Source organism: Mobula birostris, chromosome 4 (assembly GCF_030028105.1).
Source record: "Mobula birostris isolate sMobBir1 chromosome 4, sMobBir1.hap1, whole genome shotgun sequence".
NCBI lineage: Eukaryota > Metazoa > Chordata > Chondrichthyes > Myliobatiformes > Myliobatidae > Mobula > Mobula birostris.
This window is the reverse complement of record NC_092373.1, coordinates 155,070,062-155,086,671: the sequence shown is the minus strand read 5'-3', so window position 1 is coordinate 155,086,671 and position 16,610 is coordinate 155,070,062. Positions and strand designations below refer to the sequence as shown.

General features: G+C 41.4%; 1 protein-coding gene across 1 annotated transcript in view; it reads right to left on the bottom strand.

Moving 5' to 3' along the window:
- The window catches only part of LOC140196678 (janus kinase and microtubule-interacting protein 1-like), a 377,821-nt gene extending 367,392 nt beyond the window's left edge, over positions 1 to 10,429 (bottom strand). The window contains exon 1 of the mRNA XM_072256285.1: positions 10,136 to 10,429. The gene's annotated coding sequence lies outside the window, so the exon portion shown is untranslated. The remainder of the gene's footprint in view (positions 1 to 10,135) is intronic.
- Positions 10,430 to 16,610: the final 6,181 nt, after the last annotated feature.

Genomic DNA, 16,610 nt, shown 5'->3' with positions numbered 1-16,610 from the left:
GAATCTATTTCCCACATTCTGAAATGTTTCACACAGTCTGTTTATATTTCAGAAGTCCAGAAGCAGGTTTTCTTTTTATTTTCAGTGTCTAATTAGTTGATCAGTCATACTAAAACAAAACTGAAGTAATCTTGCAGAGAATGCAACTTACACTTCTAATGAGCACATCATCTTCTGCATCTTCACTTAGTATCCAAAGCTGTTAGTTCAAGTCATTCCTTCTTTGCATAAGGTAACAGGATGAAGTGCAAACACGCATGAGGTGTTGCCATTAAAATCGACATACAACAGTTTTCATGCAGCAATGAAAATGTCAATACAACAGCTCATTGGAGTATCTTCAAATGCCTTAAATTCACCACATCTTGGATCACTTCGCTCAAGGTTTGAGCAACCTATGCTTCCTTTCTTGCCCTGCAGCTCAATCTGGACAAATTCCACACTGCAGATCTGCATGTCCTTGGGGATGTTCTATGAGATGTTGAAGAATAAATTAAGGAAATGTGCAGACTGCCTACCTTTAGATTCATTAAACAAGGACATGCTTCACCCTTCTTCCTTCCATCTATAAGAAATGCCTGGGTCTTCAATTGCTAGATCACATCTTAACACTAGATACGAGAGACCCAAACAACTGAAAACTGAGGTAAACTAACCTCACATAGAAAGATACACAAATTTTATCAAAGTCTGAAATAAAAACTGAATGAAGAAATTCAATGTTTTCTTCCTTCCATTTGATTTAAATATTGCCATTATGTGGAATACCACTTTGAAGAACAGTACAGGTTAAAACTGTCACTGTGTGAACACTTAATCAGTTTCTACTTCTTCCTCTGCAATTCTAACTGGGCCATTGCTCTGTTTTAAGTATGTTAGTACTACCATTGAAATTGCAGAGAGAGATTTGGTACAAACATACTAAGTCCTAATGAAATAAAATCAATGGCAGTAATTTCTACCCAAATTAGGATTTCACAACCCATTGTATGTCAAACTCTTCTTGCTATTAACAACTGTTTTGTTTTGACAAAATGGCATCTTTTCTACAATATGGTGGACAGGGAAACTCTAGTAGGTAGTCAAAACTGTCTAACACATCATTGGCATCAGCCTACCCACTGCCAAGGACATACATACAAAAGGCGCAGGAAAAGGGCGAACATCATCATGAAGGATCTCACCTACCCTGCCCATGGACTGTATGTCCCACTCCCATCAGGAAGAAAGCTACATAGCATCCATACCATTACACCAGCCAAAAACAGTAACTTGCCCCAAGCAGTGAGGCTGATCAACATCTCCTCCCACTGGCACATCGCTCCACATATCCATCCACGACAGTGGTGGGGATCATCACCAACAATGATGAGACTGCTTTCAGAAAGCAGATGGAAGAACTCAAGATATTTTATTATTTCCTGTCAGTTATCTGAACAAACACTCCTGTGCTCAGCATCGCTTTATGGACCTACAAACTATCTATTTAGTCTAAATATGTATTTGTATTTATTGTGTTTTGAAATTATTATTATTATGTTCTTTATCGTTTGTCTTTTTTTGTGGTGCATCGGATCCAGAGTAACAATTATTTCATTCCCCTTTACACTTGTGTACAGGAAATTATATTAAACAATATTGAATCTTCCTACTAATTCTAATCACTTTGGAAAATATAGGCATACATGCTTTTTTCCTATCGGAGGCAGGGCATTTTCAGACTAAACTTCAGCAGTCTCAATGTAAGTCAGGAGAAGGGTATGAAATCAAACATGCTCAAAATGAGATTTTCCTAGAGTAATGGCATATATTTCCTGCCCCCCCCCTTCCCTTGACAAATCACCTTAAACTTATTATTGCAGGTTTTAGTAATGTAAAACTGAAACATGCTATTCTGTGTAAACTGGGATTATTGCAGGTTTTAGTAATGTAAAACTGAAACATGCTATTCTGTGTAAACTGGGACTTCAGATCTAAACATCTGTACATCCAACATGTACATCTGTACATCTGTAAGTCTTTGAATCAAAACATTTCTGGACTGAAGCCCTGATGATAGTTTGAAAGGAAGATACTCCCACATGTTGAATCTAACCAATTGTACACAACTTTTCAAATTTAACAATGTCAAACATCTGTAGATTATGCCAGAAATTAATAGCCTCTGTAAGGTTTACCATCTTAGCATACCGCAGAGAAATGAAAATCCCTCATTAAGGAGGAGGCCTTTGAACATGAGAATGTTAAGACTACAGCAAAGGGTACGCTGGGGAATACGGGTCCTCATAAAGTAGATGCAGTGAAAGAATAGCAACTGCAAGATTCACCTCTGGGGAATTTCCTCTTTCAAGTTGCCATTTTCCTTCTTGTCCTTCAACAATTCTCGCAGAAGTTCAATGCATTGAACACTAATTAAACAGTAAGGTTTATTTCCAAGTCTAATGTGGACTGTATATATTCATATATCTACCACATACCCATCTACTTATATTATTATCCACTGCAACAATCTAAACAAATTTAAAAACAAAATGCTTCATCTCACTTGGGAGACTCAGATTAACTATTGCTATAAAGCATCCACATTATTCATGTTAAAAAATTGTTTCTTCATAGCTGCTAAATGTAAATAGTAAAGCAGCTCTGAGACAACAGTTCACAGAAGGTGAAAATTCTGAGATGAACTTTATCAAAGTTTTCTGAGTTTTTTTTAAAGATTTTGATTATTTGAATGGAGAAAATTATATATGGCACAATATACTTCTACATTACATATTCTATTGGGATGATAAACAAAAGACTATTTTAGCTGCATCGTGGTACACAAGTTCAAGTTCAGTTTATTCAACTGTACAGATTTATGCTACCAAACAAAACAAAATGTTCCTCTGGACCAAGATGTACAACACAGTACATATAACTCACAGACACAAGACAAAGTAATATTACCAGAAATGAATTAACAAATAATAAGGTGCATTTACGACAAAAGTTAAAAATAACACAGTGTAACTCTGCTGGTGCTTCATATCTGAAGATATGATAACAATAAACCAATAATACTGATTACTTAAGCAGGGGAGTACGGAGGAATCAAAAAAGTACAAGAGGAATGTGTTGCATCTAGAAATGTTCAAAATGAACTTTCTAAGAATAAAATGTAATAGCAGAGAAAGGTACCACAATTTGAGAAGACAGAAAGGCTGCTGAAGCCATTGTTCTAGCCAAGAGATGACATAGTCATGAAGGGGTTCCTCTGAACTTAAAAACCTCAGGGAGAAGGGGCACAAAGCAAATCTCAGCACAACATTAATCTACTCTTCCCCAGAGATAATAAATCTTCATGTCTTGAGGAATAAGTGATTGTTAAAAACAAGTGTAATGTTCCCTCTCAAATAATATTACCAATGGCTATTATTCAAAATATCCAGAGTGTATCAGCATATACTGTAGAAATAGTCTTTATATTATGAGCAGGTAGCAAATGCAGCAGCTTTGTGTGCAAACAGACAATATTTTTGCTATCATCCATCGTACACGCCAACAGTTCTATAATTTTAATGAAACCCGACGTAGACTGGGGGACCGCTTCGTCGAGTACCTCCACTCTGTCCGCCACGACAGACAGGATCTTCCCGTTGCCACCCACTTCAACTCTGCTTCACATTCCCATTCGGATATGTCCATACATGGCCTCCTCTACTGCCATGATGAGGCTAGGTTGGAGGAGCAACACCTCCTATACCGTCTAGGTAGTCTCCGGCCCCTTGGTATGAACATAGAATTCTCCAACTTCCAGTAATTCACTCCCCTTCCCTTCCCCTATCCCTATTTCACTCTGCCTACTACCTTCCTCATGATTCCACCTCCTTCTACTACCCATTGTGTTTTCCCCTATTCCTTCTTCACCTTTCCTGCCCCTCTGCTCCCTGCTTCCCCTCCCCCACCCCTTTATCTTTCCCCTTACTGGTTTTTCACCTGGAACCTACCAGCCTTCTCCTTCCCACCCTCCCCCACCTTCTTTATAGGGCCCCTGCCCCTTCCCTCTTCAGTCCTGACGAAGGGTTCTGGCCGGAAACGTTGACTGATCGTTTCCACAGATGCTGCCCTCCCTGATGAGTTCCTCCAGCATGTTGTGAGTGTTGTTTTGACCCCAGCATCTGCAGAGTATTTTGTGTTTACTATAATTTTAATGTTATTCATATACAGGTTGGGTCGAGGTGTCCATCGATGTCGTGACTCAGACAGTTGTTTTCTCATTTGTAGGGATGTTTAGGGCAGCTCAGGAGAGGGGTATGGTTTCGGTTTTGGGACCGAGGGATAAGGGGCAGTAAGAGGCCAGGTTGGTGCACTGTTTGTTGAACATCAGTGATACTAGAGGTTGAGCCACCAGGTGTTGAGGAGACTAACGATCCCCAGCGAGTCCAGGTTCCAGGTCAGAGGTTCATACAAGCAGTAAGTCTTGAGTACAGCTAGGAGTCACAAGGGCCAGTGCTCCCCAACCCACCCAGGTCTTCAAGGTTGGAGGTTTATGCAAGTCTAGAAGTCACGGCCCGAAGGTTAAACCTGTGATCAGCGAGTCCTGAGGTCTAGTCCCAAAAGTCAAATCTGTGATCAGCGAGTTTAGAGGTGGTCAGAAGTTGGAGGCCCAATGTGTGCAAGTCTGACTATCTGGTCAAGGACAGGAGGCCTGGAAGAAGCTTGTCTTGGGGTTGGGGGTATGTGTGTGTGCATGCGTGTACGAGTGCGTATACACGTTACCATTTATTGTTCTTTGCTAATGTTCCTGAACGCAGGAGGCAATTAAGAATGTTGGTTGGTGGGACTAGAGCCAGAAGGATGGTATATTCCTTCAATGTAAGACATTGCCTGCAGACCTTTACAGAGAGCAGGTTTTTATATTACAGATTTATTTAATTATTTGAATTTTACTTCCTAGAATACTCTAGTGGGATTTGAGTGCATGTTTCTGCATCAATGTTCATTGTCCCACCTGTTAAACCAACAACTTAATCACCAAGCCTCCATGCTACTATTTTAGATAAATGACTAAAATAGAATCGGCATCCTTTTTGAATACATTGATAGTTTTATATAACTTGAGATCTTAGCTCAAGAAAATACAATTAGGCAGGGTCTCTGCATTGCAGTTTGATTCCCTTATCCAGGAAAGGATACTTAAGTTTCCTGGGATGATGGGAATGCTTCATGGAGAGTGATAATGCTAATTCAGCTGAGTCTAAAATAACGAGAAGTGATCTACTGAAACATAAAATATTCTCTCAGTGCTACAAAGGGGACAAAGAGAGGAGGGATCCCATGGCTGGAATGTAGAGAAGGAAAGGCAACATTCTTAAGGTAGAAAGCTGAGGCTTGAGGTAAAGAGAAATTCCGCAGTTCAGAAGAGATGATCCTGAGGATCACACCACACAGAGAACAGTAGAAGCTATGCAGTTAAATATTTTTTGAAGGAGTTACATACATTTCTAGGTGCAAACGGCTCCTAAAGTGAGTGTAAATTAGAGCACATGGTTTGGGGGTAGGGTACTGACATGGATAGAAAATTGGTTGGCAGACAGGAAACAAAGAGTAGGGATTAACGGGTCCTTTTCAGAATGACAGGCGGTGACCAGTGGGGTACCGCAAGGCTCGGCGCTGGGACCGCAGCTATTTACAATATACATTAATGATTTAGATGAAGGGATTAAAAGTAACATTAGCAAATTTGCAGATGACACAAAGTTGGGTGACAATGTGAAATGTGAGGAGTATTTTATGAGAATGCAGGGTGACTTGGACAGGTTGGGTGACAGGGCAGATGCATGGCAGATGCAGTTTAATGTGGATAAATGTGAGGTTATCCACTTTGGTGGCAAGAACAGGAAGACAGAATACTATCTGAATGGTGTCAAGTTAGGAAAAGGGGAAGTGCAACGAGATCTGGGTGTCCTTGTTCATCAGTCACTGAAAGTAAGCATGCAGGTACAGCAGGCAGTGAAGAAAGCTAATGGCATGTTGGCCTTCATAACAAGGGGAGTTGAGTATAGAAACATGGAAAGTAAGTGGAGTAGGCCATTCGGTCCTTCGAGCCTGCACCACCATTCAGTATGATCATGGCTGATCATCCAACTCAGAACCCTGTACCAGCCATCCCTCCATACACCCTGATCCCTTTAGCCACAAGGGCCATATCTAACTCCCTATAGGAGCAAAGAGGTCCTTCTGCAGTTGTACAGGGCCCTGGTGAGACCCCACCTGGAGTATTGTGTGCAGTTTTAGTCTCCAAATTTGAGGAAGGACATTCTTGCTATGGAGGGAGTGCAGCGTAGGTTCACAAGGTTAATTCCAGGGATGGTGGGAATGCAGCGACTGGCCTTGTATACACTGGAAATTAGAAGGATGAGAGGGGATCTGATTGAAACATAAGATTATTAAGGGACTGCACATGCTAGAGGCAGGAAACATGTTCCCAATGTTGGGGGAGTCCAGAACCAGAGGCCACAGTTTAAGAATAAGGGGTAGACCATTTAGAACGGAGTTGAGGGAAAACTTTTTCACACAGAGGGTTGTGGATCTGTGGAATACTCTGCCTCAGAAGGCTGTGGAGGCCAATTCTCTGGATTCTTTCAAGAAAGAGTTAGATAGAGTTCTTAAAGATAGTGGAGTCAAGGGATATGGGGAGAAGGCAGGAACAGGGTACTGATTGTGGATGATCAGCCATGATCACAGTGAATGGCGGTGCTGGCTCGAAGGGCTGAATAGCCTACTCCTGCACCTATTGTCTATTGTAAATACTCTATTGATTCAGATAAGGAATCAGCCATGTATTTAATGGCCAGTGAGGTTTGAAGGACCAAACTACCCATTACTTGGTTCTTCTAAGAAATTTTACTTCATGTATTTTTAAAGATGCAGAATTATGATTCAAATACCTTATCCACTCTCAATGTTTATCTTACACAAGTCAAAGTGAGTCATGCAATATTCCTGTGCAAACTTCCATTGTGCCCTTCATTTTAACTAAGAAAAATCTAACTTGTGAAAAGGCAAATATACATGCAATGGCCATTTCCCAAACTTTTCAGGAGTGTATAATTCTAAAAGTTTCACAACTTCTTTATCAAATGGATGCACCCAGCTGTATTAATAAACAACTTTTCAACTAGCTGCATTGTGGATAGAAACAGTCATGCTTGTTGAAAGAGTTGTCTGTTTTTTCACATCCTTTTGTGGGGAAATGCAATACTGAGATAACAAATTATGGTACAAACAGAGCCTTGATGGTATTTATTCCAAAAGCTATTCAAATAGATTGTGCTGCTTTGAGGGCTCGCTAGATAGGTTTAATTTAATTTAATATTTAATTGAAACAGGTATTTTTGACACAAGTAGAGTTGTAACACAAGTAACATGTGAGGTAATCATCACGATGCCTAGGAAATACGTAGTAGCTGACAATAAAATGCTAATTGTGTGAGGCACGAATATAATGACCATATTGCATTCGATCTCACTCTGTGCTCCTCTACTTGTTGCTAGCAAAGGCATTTTACACATTATACTTTAAAAAAACATGGAAAATGCATAAACATCACATCTTATTCCTACTAGGCAGTATAATAAATATTTAAAGCTGGACAACTGCTCATTGAGATAAGCAAATTAATAATATAATCCACTTCACGTGTGTGACTCATCTTCTTCTTTCCCAGTGAAACAATTTTCTTATCGGACACATTTTATCCACAAAATCCACTCTTAATTCCAGTTTGTATGTGTTAACATTTTGAACTATCAATCTGACCAACAACAATCACGAAAACAATGCAACAATATGCCTTACATAAAATATCACAAATTTTTTTTATGACAGACTCTGAAAATGACCATTCTTTCTTCCTGCAGTTTATTTGCACATAATAGATGCACAGTTCAATTTAAAAAATATTAAAATTGACAAAACATTGCACAATTTCCTGTGAAGCGATTTCCTCTGGATCCTAAGGTTCCTTCTCACATCCTGAAGATCCACCTGTAGGTTAATTGGCCACAGCAAATTGCCTCTAGTGTGGGGCTGAAGAGTAGAATCTCAGGATAATTGATAGGATTATGGGGAGAATACAAGTCAGAGCTGTATAGGTGAGTGCTTGGAGATTAGCACAGACTTAATAGGCCACAGGACTTACTTCCATACAGCATGGCTACGTCACAAAATTGATCTTCATTAAGTTCAATGGTAGCATTAGATGCACTTAGCTCAAGATGATTGAAAGGAAACTTTTCTTCATAGTAAATTCTCAGATTTCTGACTACTTTTTCTTTTGCAGAAAAAAAGGTGCCGCTTATTTCCAAAGACAGCATGGAGCACTAAATGCTTTGAAGTGAGCTGAACATCACTGATGGCAACTATGGTAACTGAAGCCCATTAATTATTTAAACATCAGATCATTAAAACCATTTAATATACAAAATGGAAATAATAGGCTAAAGTTGTACTGAGGTAAAGAAACAGAGTTCTAAATAAAACTGAATAGATGGCAATTTTTGGATTTAAATTGGTTTCAAATTCTTCTTCGTTCTGAATCAACTGAAAACAATAAGGATGTTAATTTCCCTACCCTAATATTTCTTCAAAACATACTATATATGATGCCTGTTATCAATGGTGCAAGCAAGTATCCCAGCATATTCATAGCAGATAACTTTACTCTCCTGATAATATTTCACTACTGCATAACATATTGGAATAAAATATAGATTTTTATTTAGATAGAACAGTGATTTATGTCGAGTATTAAACTCACCCTTTTTAAACTTGTTAATCTGACAATATTGGTATCCATCCAAAAAGCTTTCATGCTCTGTAGTTTTCCCATAAGTAGGATGGAATCCAATTAATTCTTATCCAATAATTGTATCAGCAGTGAATACTGCAACTCCTTTTACCAAAATAAATTAATTTTTTTCAGATGCAATATAACCAAAACAAAATTCAGCTACACTGTAGTTATTAATAAAGGTACAGGTCTTTGAACTCGCCAGATTATTTCTTATACGTTTATAGGTTTTATCTTAATTTGGATCAATACATGATTTAAGAATTTTGGTAACTATATGCCATATTTAACATATAGTGCAATGAAACCTATGTTAAAGCTAATCACAAAAATGTTACATGATTATAAAATGCACAGCCATTTCTAATGCTTTTTTTTCTTTTTCCAGGCACAGCGATATACCTCTTCACATTCCTTAACTAATTATGCAGATACAAACCTTGTAAATTAAATGAGATTTGTTGAAAGCGTGAGGATACGGCAATTGGAGTAAATAGCGCTTTTTTTTAAGTTTCATAAACAGAATTTTAATCACAATACTGATGCCAACTGTTGAAACCAAAACCCATTTTTTTGTTTGAAATGTAAACCAACAATTTCGTGTTGTAATCAACAAAACCATTAATTTGAAAAAAAAACTTCTGTGGGTAAAGATGCTCCAACTAGCGCTGGGCATAGAAGGTAGTATGCTTCCGATTGAGAACTGATAAATAGAGCGTGCGAGTGACTACAAAAAGAGACAATGCTCTCGGAAGAGGTTACATATAACATCAGTAACAGGATGTCAAAGCATGTTCAGCTATTTATGAGAAAAGATGTGAGTGGAAGGAGGCTGAGTTGCCCCACCCTACCTTCATGCCAGCCTGCAAAAGGCACATCCTCTGCAGTACTAACTACAGCATCACGGGCCTGGGAAGCAGCGTGGGATTTGAGACCACATTCAATGAGAATTCTTCTTTAAATGCCCTCTTGCAATTGATAAAACCAAACCGCCCGACACAGGAAACCGAAAAAGCAGGCAGCTTCCTCTCATGCAAATGTTCCGAACATTACTTAACCTTAACGACAGTTATGCTGACAAATCTCCACAGTGTGTTTAATCTAACACGCACAAGTAGTTTTATGTATTACATAAAGAATCAGCAAATAATAAAGCGATAAAACACACCCAAGCGATTTAATGAAATACGTGTTGCTGTTCTGCAGGCATGGTGCACTAGCTGAAGAATTTCTGCTTCATTTTTTTTTGTTTGTCTGCATTGAGAGGGCTAAGAGTGTTCAGGTATTTCGGTACTCACTTGCCATGCTGTCTTCACGCTTTGAGAGATTAAACTGCACACCAGCAATCACTTCAATGTTTTCTTATAGAAGAAAATAATCTCGTGTCGCGACCAGCTTCCGGACTGGGAGAAAATCTTGTTGCACTTTCATTATGAAACTATTTTATATATATGTACTGTATATTTTGCAGTTGCCTTTTCCTTGTCGCAGTTCAAGTGTTTTTCTTCAGCACTCTCTCGGCGTAGAATGTGCTATCAGGTCCGACCGTTTGGACAGCTCCTGGCGCAGCCGAGAGCGCGCGACGCAGCCCATAGCCATCTGACTCCCTCTATCCGCACAGCGTCAGGCTGCTCTCCTTAAAGAGGAAACTGTCTATACCTACAGCAGCTGCACACACCTCTTTCCAGTACATTACACATCTAGTTGACGGTGTTAACGAGAAAATACTATGTGGCAAACAAGTATGTTTTAAAAATCGGCAAGGACCAAAAAGGCAGAATAGATAATTATGCTTTAATATATGGGGTCCAACAGAATGTATGGATGTTTTCAACATAAACATTCTTTGAAAATGCACTTACCTGCTACACAGTAAAATAAAAAGTTTTAAGCCAATTTATGTTTTAAAATCTGAGTCTCCATAATTAGCGCAGAGCTTAAACAGATCAGCTGGAAGAGTAAATATCAGATGGTAAAGAGACTGCAACACACACAACACGCTGGAGGAACTCAGCAGGTCGGGCAGCATCCGTGGAAACGATCAGTCAACGTTTCGGGCCGAGACCCTTCGTCAGGACTGTAGAGGGAAGGGGCAGAGGCCCTATTAAGAAGGTGGGGGGAGGGTGGGAAGGAGAAGGCTGGTAGGTTCCAGGTGAAAAACCAGTAAGGGGAAAGATAAAGGGGTGGGGGAGGGGAAGCAGGGAGGTGATAGGCAGGAAAGGTGAAGAAGGAATAGGGGAAAACACAATGGGTAGTAGAAAGAGGCGGAACCATGAGGGAGGTGATAGACAGCTGGAGGAGGGGACAGAGTGAAACTGGGATTGGGGAAGGGATGGGGAGTGAATTATCAGAAATTGGAGAAATCAATGTTCATACCAAGGGGCTGGAGACTACCCAGACGGTATATGAGGTGTTGCTCCTCCAGCCTGAGTTTGGCTTCATCATGGCAGTAGAGGAGGCCATGTATGGACATATTGGAATGGGAACGTGAAGCAGATTTGAGGTGGGTGGCAACCGGGAGATCCTGTCTGTTGTGGCGGACAGAGCGGAGGTGCTCAACAGAGTGGTCCCCCAATCTGCGTTGGGTCTCACCGATGTAGGGGAGGCCGCACCGGGAGCACCGGATGCAATAGATGACCCCAACAGACTCACAAGTGAAGTTTTGCTTCATCTGGAAGGACTGTTTGGGGCCCTGAATAGTGGTGAGAGAGAAGGTGTAAGGTTAGGTGTAGCTCTTAGTGGACTGCAAAATTTCCAACTTTTGTAGACAACACTTTTTGATTATTTTCTATTGTTAACCTTTTGGTCCAAAATCAGGCATACTTCCATTCCTAGGATGGAGAAATCAGAAGCAAAGTCAACAGTTATTTCACTGCCTTGAGGCAAACCCTTATCTAATATGGCATTACCTTAATGCCACAAGGGAAGTAATTCTGGATTTCAAATCAGTTTTCTTCCTGCTGTACTGGGTGTACTGAATAAGAGAATAAGACCATAATAAGATATAGGCACAGAAATTAGGGCATTTGGCCCATCAAGTCTGCTCGGCCATTTCATCACGGCTGATCCATTTTCCCTCTCAGCCCAGTTCCTGCCTTTTCCCCATATCCTGACCAATCAAGAATCTATCAATCTCTGCCTTAAATATAATGAGTGACTTGGCTTCCACTGCCACCTGTGGCAAGGAATTCCACAGATTCATCATTCAATGAATTCCTCCTCTTCTCCACGCTAAATGGATGTCCCTCTATTCTGAGGTTGTGTTCTTGGGTCTTAGACTACCCCGCCATAGGAAATATCCTCTCCAAATCTATTCTATTGAGGCTTTTCAACGTTTGATAAGTTTCAATGAGATCCCCCCTCATTCTTCTGAATTCCACTAATACCAAGAGCCATCAAATGTTCCTTGTGTAATAAGTCTGTTAATTTTTGTGAACCTCCTTTGAACCTTCTCCAATGTAAGTACATCCTTTCTTAGATAATGGGCCTAAAGCTGCTCGCAATACTTCAAATGAGGCCTCACCAGTGCCTTACAGAGCCTTAACATTACATTGTTACATTTACTGTATATTCTAATCCTTTCAAAATAAATGCTAACATTGCATTTGCCTTCCTCACCAGTGACTCAACCTGCAAATTAGTGTTTAGGAAATCCTGCAAGAGGACTTCCAAGTCCCTTTGCACCTCAAATTTTTGAATTTAGAAAATAGTCTAAGCTTTCATTTCTTCCACTAAAGTGCATGACTATACACTTAACATGCTATCTTCACATTTTGAGAGATTGAACTGCACACCAGCAAATGATACATATTCCACCTGCCACGTAAGATCTACCTGCCTCCATTCGGAGACAACTAATTCTGCCCACACTGAATGTACTGACACATACAAATGATGCACCGGAGTAGATCATTGTCCCTGCTGGCCTGCTTCACCATAGAGGCGCTGAGCACCACAGCACAGAAACGTGCCCTTTGGCCCATGCAGTTCATGCCAATCTGTCTTAATATGATTCTAGACTGAAAGGATTGCAACTTCAAATCTGCATTTCTGTCTGGCCATGCTAATCTTTAACATCCTGCTGTATCAAGTATCTACCACTGTCTGAACAATATTCAAAGGTTCTGTATCAGAAACCTTTACTCCTCCTCTGCAAACACAAGGAAATCTGTAGATGATGGAATTTCAAGCAACACACATCAAGGTTGCTGGTGAACGCAGCAGGCCGGGCAGCATCTCTAGGAAGAGGTACAGTCGATGTTTCGGGCCGAGACCCTTTGTCAGGACTAACTGAAAGAAGAGCTAGTAAGGGATTTGAAAGTGGGAGGGGGAGGGGGAGATCCAAAATGTTTTTTGATCAGTGGGGAGGGATGGGGGGGGACGAATGAACAAGGGAGTCACATAGGGAGCGATCCCTGTGGAAAGCAGAGGGGGGGAGGGAGAGATGTGCTTAGTGGTGGCATCCCGTTGGAGGTGGCGGAAGTTACGGAGAATAATATGTTGGACCTGAAGGCTGGTGGGGTGGTAAGTGAGGACCAGCGGAACCCTATTCCTAGTGGGGTGGTGGGAGGATGGAGTGAGAGCAGATGTGTGTGAAATGGGGGAGATGCGTTTGAGAGCAGAGTTGATGGTGGAGGAAGGGAAGCCCCTTTCTTTAAAAAAGGAGGACATCTCTTTCGTCCTGGAATGAAAAGCCTCATCCTGAGAGCAGATGCGGTGGAGACGGAGGAATTGCGAGAAGGGGATGGCATCTTTGCAAGAGACAGGGTGAGAACAGGAATAGTCCGGATAGCTGTGAGAGTCAGTAGGCTTATAGTAGACATCACTAGATAAGCTGGCTCCAGAGATAGAGACAGAAAGATCTAGAAAGGGGAGGGAGGTGTCAGAAATGGATCAGGTAAACTTGAGGGCAGGGTGAAGGTTTTTGGATCTCCCCCTCCCCCTCCCACTTTCAAATCTCTTACTAGCTCTTCTTTCAGTTAGTCCTGACGAAGGGTCTCGGCCTGAAATGTTGACTGTACCTCTTCCTAGAGATGCCTGGCCTGCTGCGTCCACCAGCAACTTTTAAGTGTGTTCCCCCTCTGCAAGAAAGCTTTTCACATTAACCAGGCAACTCCTTATTTTAAAAACAGTAGCATTTAGTTATAAATTCTCCTACAAAACGGAAAATCCTCAGCAAGACCCCCACCTGCCAAGACCTTTCCAGACCTTAGGTCGCAATAAATTTGCCTCTACCAAACCCCAGCAGGTTTAAGTCTACTGTGTTCTGCCTTTATTCACAAGACAATCAGCCCATGCAAGGTATTGATCTAATAATTTTTTATGACCTGCTTCTAACATACTGTCACCCTTCCTCAATTAGGGAGCTCAATACTGTATGCTTGACATCAGATATGGTGTTACCAGTGTCCTAAATAATTGAAGCATAACTTAGCTACTCATATACGAGGAAATCTGCAGATGCTGGAAATTCAAGCGACACACATCGAAGTTGCTGGTGAATGCAGCAGGCCAGGCAGCATCTCTAGGAGGAGGTACAGTTCCCCCCCCCCCCCCCCGCTTTCCACAGGGATCGCTCCCTACGCGACTCCCTTGTCCATTCATCCCCCCCATCCCTCCCCACCGATCTCCCTCCTGGCACTTATCCTTGTAAGCAGAACAAGTGCTACACATGTCCTTACACTTCCTCCCTCACTACCATTCAGGGCCCCAGACAGTCCTTCCAGGTGAGGCGATACTTCACCTGTGAGTCAGCTGGGGTGATATACTGCGTCCGGTGCTCCAGATGTGGCCTTCTATATATAGGCGAGACCCAATGCAGACTGGAAGATCATTTCGCTGAACACCTATGCTCTGTCCGCCAGAGAAAGCAGGATCTCCCAGTGGCCACATATTTTAATTCCACGTCCCATTCCCATTCTGATATGTTTATCCATGGCCTCCTCTACTGTAAAGATGAACCCACACTCAGGTTGGAGGAACAACACCTTATATTCCGTCTGGGTAGCCTCCAACCTGATGGCATGAACATCGACTTCTCAAACTTCTGCTAATGCCCCACCTCTCCCTTGTACCCCATCCGTTATTTATTTATATACACACATTCTTTTTCTCTCTCTCTCCTTTTTCTCCCTCTCTGTCCCGCTCACTATACCCCTTGCCCATCCTCTGGGTTTTTTCCCCTGCTCCCCCCTTTCCTTCTTCCTAGGCCTTCTGTCCCATGATCCTCTCATATCCCCTTTGCCAATCACCTGTCCAGCTCGTGGCTCCATCCCTCCCCCTCCTGTCTTCTCCTATCATTTTGGATCTCCCCCTCCCCCTCCCACTTTCAAATCCCTTACTAGCTCTTCCTTCAGTTAGTCCTGACGAAGGGTCTCGGGCCAAAACATCGACTGTATCTCTTCCTAGAGATGCTGCCTGGCCTGCTGCGCTCACCAGCAACTTTGATGCGTGTTAGCCACTCACATGTTCAGTTCCTCTCTGATAAATAATAACATTTACTGTTTGCAATATCTTCATACCAGACTTCTGTGAATCATTTACTAGGACACCTGTACCATAAGACCATAAGACATAGGAGCAAAATTAGGCCATTCAGCCCTTTGAGTCCGCTCCGCCATTTCATCATGGCTGATCTCATATCCCATTCAATCCCATACACCTGGCCTCTCACCATATCCCTTGTTGCCTCGACCAATCAGGAAACTATCAGCTTCCGCTTTGAATATACCCATGGACTTGACCTCCACCGAAGTCTGTGGCACAGCACTCCAGAGATTCAGCACTCTTTGGCTAAAAAAAACTCCTCCTTACTTCTGTTCTAAAAGACCTTTCTACATCTCTAAGTTCTGTAATTTCTCACCATTTAGATAATATTCTTTTTTATTTACCCTGTCAAAATTTCACATACACACAGAGAATACTCAATTTTCCTCATCAATGGTCACTTGGTTAATCTATCTATAACCTCACCTGTTCTTGGTGGAAAACTTCCCAAAAAGAAATCCAGGGACTGGGTCTTCATCCCCAGGTATATCCTACTTACCGTTGTGACACAAACCAGCTAGAGTGAAATGTAAGTTTCAAGTTCAGCAATGATGTGGAAGGACAGGTGGTCATGAGGATGCTTTGATTCTGTAAAGGAATATAGATGACTGAGCAATTGGGCAAAAAAAAACCGGTAGGTGAAGTTTAATTTGGGGCAATGTGAGAAATCAAAAGGAAATAAACTAAATGGAGAAAGAATTCAAATAAGGTCACAATGTTCTAGGTTTTACTGCATAAATCATAAAAAGTTAGAAGGCAGGTTTAACAAAGTGAATTCCTGGGATACACAGAGACTGCACATGCCGGTATCTGGAGCAAAATAAAATTGCTGTTGGAACTCAATGGATCAGGCAGCATCTAAGCATCTTTGGAGGGAAATGGACCTGAGATATTAACTGTAAATTTCTCTCCACAGTTGGTGCTCGACCAGGGGAGTTCTTCTAGCATCTTGTTATTTTAAATTGCTGGGATTAGGAGGTTGTTCTTTCAAGGCAGGTTAGACAACTTCATCAGTATTCCTTAAAGTTATGAGCAATGAGGGTGACCTTATTCAAACATATAAGAACTTGAAGGAGCATAAGGGTAGGTTCTGAGATGACTTCACTAGCAGGAGTCATGAACAAGGGGACATAGCTGAAGAATAAGTGGTCATTCAAAACTGAGCTGTGCAAATTTTTTCCTCTCAGAGGGGAGCAAACCTCTGGAATTCTCTGGTGGTGAAGGCCA